The sequence below is a fragment of the Boleophthalmus pectinirostris genome, unplaced genomic scaffold (genome assembly GCF_026225935.1).
Source record: "Boleophthalmus pectinirostris isolate CB_2022bp ecotype Guang Dong unplaced genomic scaffold, ASM2622593v1 HiC_scaffold_13, whole genome shotgun sequence".
Lineage (NCBI taxonomy): Eukaryota > Metazoa > Chordata > Actinopteri > Gobiiformes > Gobiidae > Boleophthalmus > Boleophthalmus pectinirostris.
Window position 1 is genome coordinate 11,985,873 of NW_026571036.1, and position 9,917 is coordinate 11,995,789.

The 9,917-nt window shown below is 39.6% G+C and overlaps 1 protein-coding gene across 1 annotated transcript in view; it reads right to left on the reverse strand.

Moving 5' to 3' along the window:
• Positions 1-9,917, reverse strand: part of LOC110156398 (laminin, alpha 2) — a 332,216-nt gene that overhangs the window by 313,458 nt on the left and 8,841 nt on the right.

Consider the following 9,917-nt stretch of genomic DNA (forward strand, 5'->3'; position numbering starts at 1 on the left):
AAAGATTGCGCAACATAACGGGCAGAAAATGGAAGCAGGTTTTTGGAGTTTTGGTAATATTACTTCAGTTTGGCAATGTCATCGTAGCTGCTGTGGTGTAAGAGGAAAGTTGTGGCAAAAGAGGAAAGGAAAGGCAGGGGACGAGGCGGCAGGAATCGTGCTGACAAGGTGGGCAAAGTAGTCTCCAGGCAATCGTATAACGGCGACTCCTCCTCTGAGACGTGCCGTAAAAACTGTAAATTATAGTCATACTGGTTAAAAGAGTTTGACTGCCATATTTTCCCAGTTTTGCTGAGCACGATTTTTGTGAGGAAGGAATTAATCGCCTGCCCCAAATTGCCGCCTGGTCTCAAATAAATGCCTGGTCTGTTAAGTGATTGAAACAAATAAACGCCCCGGCTATTATTTGGTATTTTACGGTAATGGAAAAGTGTTGGTTAGGTTAGGGTTAGATTAGGTTATTTTATTCGTACTCGTAGGTAAATTTTTTTGCAGATTTGAGAGGCTGGTCCCACATTTCACATTTCATCCATCCACACTATACACAATAAACACATAAAAACACAATTACAAATCAAGTGTTACAGTGCTCCAGTGCAGAATGGTTTTGTTTCATAAACAAATAAATTCATCCATCACACTTGGCTAAAATCACAATAAATATTAAATATATTAAAAAAACATGATTTTTCCAAAACAGCGTATTAAAATTGACAGATAAATAGATTACAATTTATTTATAAGTATGATAGCAGCTGGAACGAAGCTCCTTTTAAAACGATTGGTTCTAGATCTTGGAACTAAAAGTTTCTGACCAGAGGGAACCAGCTGAAACTCTGAGTTTAGTGGGTGTTGCACATCTTTTAAATGCTGGTTCATGATAGCTACTATTTTGTGACAGTAATGTTATGTGTAAGAGACTTGTTGAACAGTAAAAATCTGCTCACTTGTTGTAGTTCCAGCGACGTCAGCTCCTGGTGATCAGATTGAGTTAAAATAAAGCAAAATTCAAGTCTAATAAAGCAGAGGTGGGACTTGCAAGTCGTAACTTGGACTCGAGTCAGACTTGAGTGACTATTTTTAGGACGTGAGACTTGACTTAAATAAAATAAAATGGACTAAGACTTGGGACGCAACTTGGATTTGAAGGTCAGTGACTTGGAACTTGACTTGTACTTGAGGCCTGTGACTTGAGAAAACTTGAGATGCACTTTTAAATCTTAATTCTTTCTGTTCTGACTGTAATGATTCACACTAAGATCTTGTCAAGACATTTAAAAAGGAAAGATTAACATTTCTACAACTCTTATATATTCTATAAATTCTCATATATAAATATACTATGATTTTTTAAAGTACAATTTAGTTTAAAATTCATATAAATTCCCAAAATGATCGCTATATTTGGTGGTTTGGTTTAAACACTTGAAATGACTTGAAGCTCAAAGCAGACGACTTGGACTCGACTTGGACTTATGGGCCAGTGACTCGAGACTCGACTTGGACTTGCCTGTATTTGACTTGGGACTTGACTCGGACTTGAGGTCAAAGACTTGAGCCTTACTTGAGACTCTGTAATAAAGCCTCAGACAAAGCAGGTTTTACATATTTGTTTCTCTGATAGATAAGTGTAAAACTATCAAACATTTCAAGCATAGCGATAAAATATCTCCATGGAGACAAGCAGGTGATAGACCCTTCACCGGTGTCACTAGTTCATTTTTCATTAATTCGTTTAAATTTTTACAGCATCTATCAATTTTGCCATTAACTTTTGAACAACCTTGAAGATTCAACTCGTCCCTCAAGTTGAACTCCGCGCAGTGACCACTCAGAAGCAACAAAACAACCGGCAATCAAAACAAAGCAATAGATCCGCGGGGCTGCATGTCTCTGCTTTATGGCCCACTTTGAAGCACTTTTGTCGGGCAGATCTGTCAAATCCGGCCCCCTCTCCGTGTGGTAGCGCTGGATAAACACAAGTTTGAGGGAGAATGATTTGAACTGGAACAAAACGATAAGAGAAACCACCATAAAAACCAGAAGGGAAGACAAATAAAGCGGAGAGCAAAAGACGAGGGGTTAAGCCTGGGGAAGAGGATGTCAGAGGGGTACCGCAAAAAAGGATGAAGAGGGGAAATGGAGGTCTCGCTAAATTTATTTCTGTTTTTGGAGTTTTTATAGTTGTGGTAAAAGTGGTATGATTGTTTGACTATGCATTACAAAATATACGACTTTACACAGATGGATGGATAGTGTTATTGAAAGAAAAACTAAACCAAAATATGAAAATAGTCAGAAAGTGTTAAGTGTCACCAAAAAGAAGCAGTTGCACAAATTGTTCCATCAGATGCCCTCCCTGGTGGTAATCAGTCGTTTACTGTAATTGTTTTGGGCAATGTGGGTTAAGTGTCCCTCATGTACTTTGGTGAGGTGTGACCTTCTAGTTCAGGGGTCACCAAACCTTTTTTTCTCTGGGGGCCACATTATCGCTCCTGACTGTGATGGGGGCCGGGTTGGTCGTAAAACAGAATAGTATGACCCTGACGGTGCAGATTATATTTTCTGAAAACCGCCGCACTTTCTTTACATATCAGACAAACTGCACGGTCCTTACACTGAACAAAAAAATAATGGGTCGTCCACTGTTCTTTGAAAACTCTGCACTCTCTGTCAACTTTTTGTACTTTAACACAAACCATTTTGCTGTCTTTAACTGCACTACAGAACTCTGCATGTGTGTCGACTGTCACTGTTTGATCTCGAGTTTGTCAGGTCATGAAAATTTGACGGCAAATGTAAATACATCATATAATTATTTAAATATAAATACTTAATATAAGTTTATTTTTGAAAAAAAATCTACAAAATACAAGATGCAGACGTGTTATTATTTGCTAAAAAGTAATAAAAAAAAATAGGCCATGGCAACTTTTAAGGAATGCCTCATAGGGCCAGTTCAAGTGGTGGGGAGCAGAGGGGCTGGGGGGCCGGTCAAAGAGGCGTGGCGGGCCGGATTCAGCCCCGTGGGCCTTAGTTTGATGACCGCTGCTCTAGTTGATGAGTTGGTAGCCGCTGTTGATCACGCATGTAAAATAAATAAACATTTCTCAAACTGAAAACACACCACCTTGAGATGTCATGTGGTGATACAGGAAGTGCTCCACTGTGTTTTTAAACTCCATACACCTTTACTAGAATTATTTGGATTATTTTACCGCTGGAAATACCAATTAGAGCCCTGCACTCCCCCAACACAAAACAGGACTCATTGAAAACTCATTGCGGGCACGGGCAGGAGCGGGACAGGTGGCATGATATACTGCAGTCCCGCAAACTAAATATGAGTGTAAAGTAAAATATACAATGATTAATGTATGTCTGTCGTACATCATTTGTGCTGGATATTTTATTTGGCATTAATACAAACATTTTAAGCAGCCTAAACTTGCGGATGTGGTCTAATCTCGCGGACATTTTAGACGATTCCTTTCCGTTTCTCCGTGTTTGATAGAGCTCCCAATCTTGCAGGATTTGTGGGCGGGAGCGGGACAAAATATCGCAGATGTAGGCAAGACCCGGACTGCACAATGCGGGTGCCGGACTGAAAATTCTGTCCCGCGCAGACCTCTATTGCCAATCTCTACTAAATAAAAGGTACAAGGTCGCTGTTACTGAAATAATTATGAAGTATAATCCATCTATCTATTATCCGTCTATCTTTCTTAACATGAAAATGATTGCTTAATGACATCACAAGGCCGAACAGAGCATTTTGAGCTTTGGAGATGCTTTGGATTTGCAGACTAATAATAAAGGGTTTGTCATGGTTCATGCTTTGTAGTTGTTGTTTTTGCTTATTTTGGTTTATCTTTTTCATGTAGTATAGTGTGGTTTTGGTGTTTTATTTTGACATTTGTCCTATCAGCTTCTAGTTTTGAGTTGTACTTCCTGTCTGTTGATTGTTTGCCCCGCCCTAATGTGTTTCACCTGTATCTGTGTACTTATATACCCTGTGTTTTTCTCTGCCCTTTGTTGGTCCATTGTCTTTGTCTTTGCGCTGTGGACTACAGGTCTGGACGGGCTGCTCCGGTCCTCCATGCACCAACAAAAACAAACCGAACTAAGAGCTTTTGGTTCAAATGGACCAGATCCGGGACCAGTCCGGGACCAGACCGGGACCACAGCGCTACTGAGACTGAGACTGAGCGGGACCAGAGCGCTACTGAGACTGGGACCAGACCGGGACCAGAGCGGGACCAGAGCGCTACTGAGACTGGGACCAGACCGGGACCAGAGCGGGCCTGAGACCGAGACAAGACCAGGACCAGACCGGAGGCTCAGAGCCCATGGCAAGGCCAGAGCTCGAAGCTGAGGCTTGGACCCTGCGGAGGCTCGGAGTCAAAGCTCGAAGTCCGCCCTGGTCCCGCTCTGGTCCCGGTCTCAGCCCCGCTCTGGTCCTGGACCGGGATCAGTCCTGGTTCAGTCCGTACGCGGTGCAAAAGTCTGGCATCGCAGTCACGGAAGTTACGTTAAGTTTAGATTCTTCATTTAAACACAAAATCGAAAACTGAAAAAACAATTTGTTATCCATTTTTCATTTTGGTTTTGGAGACAAATAATGAAGAAAACTGTTGTTTTTCATTTTCTTATTTTTGGTTTTATATTGAAAAACGAATGAACGAATGATACACGGATTAATATCATGTCTGTTGTTTCTATTTTTGGATTTTTGGTTTTGTTATATTAAACATCTGAAGCAGTCCTGCATTTTGGGTCCACCCTTTGTTTCTACACGACAGGATTAATCAAATGTGTGAATGAAACAAAACACAACTCCAGATGTGTTTTTGAGCTGGTAACAGCATTATAACATGGCTTAAAGCTCACAAGAGTAAATTTTGTGTAATATAGGACCTTTAATATTAGTGAGAGAGAGCAAAAAGATAAGTAGAAAGAGAGAGACGGATCTGGAGGGGGTGTGTTCGGCAGATGTGTTCAGTCTGTCCTCCTTGTTTTAGCAGCTGTGGACATTTGTATATGTATGCGGTTACAAGTGCAACGGTCTGGCCACAGGGTCAAAGGTCAAATGAACCAATGTGGCAGACGCTAACCACAGCGATGCACAACAAGTATCCACCAGCGACCACATTTGACCACAGTAACACGGACAAGGAGGGAGGACAAGATCACCACTGTGTTGCCACGTTTCTGGAATCGAGTTCTGTTTAAGAGCGAAGTGGAAAACGCCCAGAATAGCACTTGGTAGAAGTAATATCATATGACTTTCAAGATGCACTGTGTAACTTTTCTCATGAAGGGTACACCTGTTTCTCTTTATGGAGATGTTTTGCTTTGCCTTCCGTGAAGACAAGCAGGTCACCGGGTTACTGTGAAGAGGTGAGCCCATGCCAAGAAGAATACATGTATTTCAGTGTATTTATAGTACTTCAATAATAGAAAACATTAGTAAAATAAGCTATGTTTAATGTCAATCTGTGGAACTTTCCAGGTAAAGCAATAACATCTCCATGGATACAAGCATATGGTGGAACCTCCAGAGCACCTTGAAAACATTACCAAACAAAACAAAACTCAAGGGATAAAAGAAGATTAGATTAGGTTAGATTGAGATTCATTGTCACTGTACAAAATACAACGAAATTTCAACAAAGCAAATCTGTAGCAGTAAGAATGAACTAATAACTTTAAATTGAATACCAAGTACCATATTTTTAGGACTATAAGGTGTATTGGATTATAACGCACATTAAGTGAAACAAACGGACAACACTTGAGACTGATCCCTTAGCCCGGGCATCCACGATCCATTGGCAGATCGTGGCGTAATTTGCCCAGCGTTGCCTACCTGTCATGGTGAATGTGTGTTATGAATGTGAATGTGGGTGGATAATTTGAGTTTTTTTTTTTTTATTTCTTATAAGGAGGATGCAAATATACACTGAGTAATAATGTGTTTAATGCAGCTTTGCGCACATTTGTTTACGTTTTACAGAAATGAAACTTAAAACCACCTGGCTAATTTGCTTAAACTATAAGCTTTGAAAAACAGTGATTTTGATAGATTTTTGAGTGCTGGATACCACATAAAATCAGTTCGAGGTCAGTAAGCTCAACCAGAATTAATACATGAGGGGCACTGTCGATTTTTGAGAAAATTACAGGATTTTAAGTGCGCCTTATAGTTCGAAAAATACGGTAACCGATAGGAGGAATAATGTGATTTATGATTTCGACAGAGTAAACAATAATTTCACAAAATGCCCTGTTTCAGAAAACAAAACAAAAAAAATTGTTGTGACTGTTTACTTGTTACTAACAGTTTTGACTTTTGTACATACAATATTATTATTATAAATTGCAGCTTTTGTCACTTCTACGCACCATGGAAATAGTTACTCCAAAATAGCAGTACTCAAGTATAAAAAAAATGTAAACAATTTAAAAGAAAAAAAAAGTTACTCCAGACTATACCAAGCCAATTTATAACTTCAGTTGCCAAAAATCCTCTTTCGTACAATCTCCGCCTCTTGTACACTCCTCTACTGCTGTATTTGTTTGTACTACATGACATCTATTTTTCATACCCTTTCCCCTACCACATATCCACTCTATATTTTTTCACAGTAACTCCAAACTTCTCCTCCTCTTTTTTTTTTTTTCTCTCATTCTCTCTCTCCTCTTCTCCATCCATCAGCTCACGGCCCCGTTAGCTGTGTGCGAGCTATTGTGTCCCTGGTTGAATTAACTATTGATTTTCTCCTCAGCGTTATCAATGCTAGTCTGACAACACAACACAACAGCCAGCAACAGACACAGACACCACCGAGCTACCAGCGCTGGATATTGTTAGCGCAAAGATGTAGTTTATTTACAGGCCGAGGGACCCGACGGGAAAAACCCAAGTCAAATATTAACAGAGTAGTGTGATAATGATAATAGAGAGTACGCAAACAGATTCATGTATATTCACCCTCCACAAATGTGTGAATAAAATACATGACTGCAGTGGAGGTAGCGAGGGAAAGCTCTTTGGTATTTTATGGAGGAATATAAATAAGGAAACATGTCGATAATTGTGTGCTGGTTTTGAATTTTTATTTCAAATTTCGTAAACATGATGATGGGCTATTTGGTCCCCAGATACGAGATAAACATGTTAAATTCAAACAGAACTTTTACTGATAACAATCGTAAAGCTGATTTATTCTTTGGTGTTTGAGTCTTTTATTTGAGTTGCAAGTTTCAGAGCTGAAATCCTGCTGGTTTAAACCGTAGACTGTATATATAAATGGACATAGCTAGCCGTCATGTTCCAAATAGAAAGTTCACATGTGGTAGCTGACCTCGCAGGATTAGACAGCAGGTGGGTACTTTTTTATTTTTTATTTACCAATCGCTGCTATTTGGTCGTGACATATGTAATGCTCCAAATCCAGTAGGAAGAAGGACATTAACACCTTTTCCCTTGATAAAATTCATCAAACATTCTCTTTGTTCCGGCTTTAAATCCTCATTCTCGGGAATCGTTGCCAAAACAGAATGTATGGCTCTTCGCTGATTGTCTGGTGCCCGAATTCGTACTTCCAGGGTTCTTGCAAATTGTCTAGTGTATTCCGAGTCCTGACCTCGTCGCTGGAGAGAAATGAAATTGAGCGGAGGCACTAGGTGGCACCTGCCTGGCTACGATCACTCAGTCAACAATAGAACATCTTCATGAATGTTCAATAATGGTCAAATCCACCTTTATTTTGTAATTTATGAATAATGTCTACTGACTTGGGTCGTACAGAATGTCTGGCTTCGTCTACGTTCATCTCGACTATTTTGTTTACTGTTGTGCTGTACCACAAATGGGACCCAGACAGGCTCTGGAGTTTGATGTCATGGCTTCACAGCTCTTCGCTGATTAGCTGGTGCGCAGCCTACAACTTCTAGAGTTCTTGCAAACCGTCTAGTATATTTTGATTCCTAATCTAGTTGCTGAAGGGAAATGAAATTGAGCTACACAGGCGTCTCTTCCAGCTCCTTCTGACCCTGGCTCCTATTGACTTACATTAGAATTGTCGTCCCTCTCTTTGTGACTGCTGCTGTGGGCCTCGTCATTTTGGTCTTAAAATGTTCATATTAACCCGCTCTACATGGTCCTGGTGTTATTTTTTTTTGCATTTTTTTCTGTCCTATTCATAATCCTATTCATAACATAGAGCCTAGCTCCAAATTCCCTCCTGTAACGACGAGCATCACGAGCTTTATTTGAGCGACGCTGAACACTAAGGGTGACCTCACATTCGCTTAGTCCACTTTTTTCTACAGTCTGTGGTTTAAACCTAAAATGATTTGAATGGTCACTACATAAACTCCAGCCCCTGCAGCTCAGTGAGTGAATTCTGGAGGATCTGAGCTTTCACATTTGGTCTGTCCATATATATTTTTATAAAATGCACGTATCCTCTTTCTGCAGATTTAGGCAACCCAAGTTCAGCTGTGATTGTGCCTATTTAAATCTGTAAGAGCTGAGCCCTCGTGGAACGGGAGGAGAATTAATTAAATGAATAAAGTATAGGTGAATATTATTACGCTCTTAACTAAGTGTAAGATTGAGGTCTATGAACATTTATCATGCAGCTAAAGCACCCATCCAACCAAAGAACTGTCAGAAACTCATCTGTTCCACATTAAATACAGTTACCACACATCTTTATCAAGACTCGAGGAGAAGTTGGTCTTAGAATAAACAAAAGTAAAAGAAAATACTACTATAACAATTGATACTGATGATATGGGAGTTTTTTGTCATTATACTGTGCAAATGTATTCAGATGTTTAGTTCAGGCTGCAGCACGTACACAACTATTTACTGAATGTCCCACCTCACTCTGTTTCATTCTTGATCTATCCTGTCTGATAAAGAATATAAGAAAATGTGTTGTGACAAATTCCTCCCTCCACAATGATCACCAGAGTTAAACATGTCAGTGGAGCGTGTGGTGTCCCCAGCACAGAGCCTCTCCTACACTGTGTTTGTGAGTTAGCACCTGGCTAATTTTAGCATCCACAGATTCCCCTTTAACAGAACACAAACACACACACACACACCTGTCGGTCAGGAGATACAGGCTTTGGCACAAAGTCACTGCTTTAACGTCTGGATCCGGCTTCACTGTTGAATATTTTGTAGAAGTGTTATAACATTATCAGAAAATACACACAGCACTAATCTAAATGTAAAAATAAAGCTGACAGAGGATTACAAATATGAAAATGGATTGTGATCTGCAACTTTCAAATAATGGCTTTAGTCATTTTAATTCAAAATGTGGCTCTAATGTTCATGCTGGTTTTAATTTCTTAGTTAAATTTAAATTAATTACATTTTTGTGATTAAAATTAAGTAAGTAAAATGCATTATATTATTAATTTATTATATGAAATGTATCAGTATAGTAATATATTATTATAATTGTATAATCACAGACCAATCAAGCTCTCCTAACATTAGCAACAAATTTGATTGACAGCTATAGTGTCTTGGTGCCAGGCGTTTCCTTCCCAACCAACGGTGCAGGTGGGAAGGGGCTCGTACCTTCAACAATCCCGCTCCTGATTGGCATTTGCTTTTTGCTCACCCAGATTTTGTGAGAATTATTCTGTGTTGATCATGCTGATTCACCCAATATTTGTACCTTGGAATGACAACAGGGAAGAAATGCTGTCTATCTATGGTTCTATAAAAGAGACATGTTATTTTGTACTTTGAAATGCTACAAAGCAGAAAACTGGCGGATGTGGACCCCGTGGCATGATAAAGTGTACTGGGTCAGCATTATTGTTAATTTTCTTGCTGTATATGCTAAATCAACAAGTTAATGTTTTGTCAGATGGGTAGTATAAAG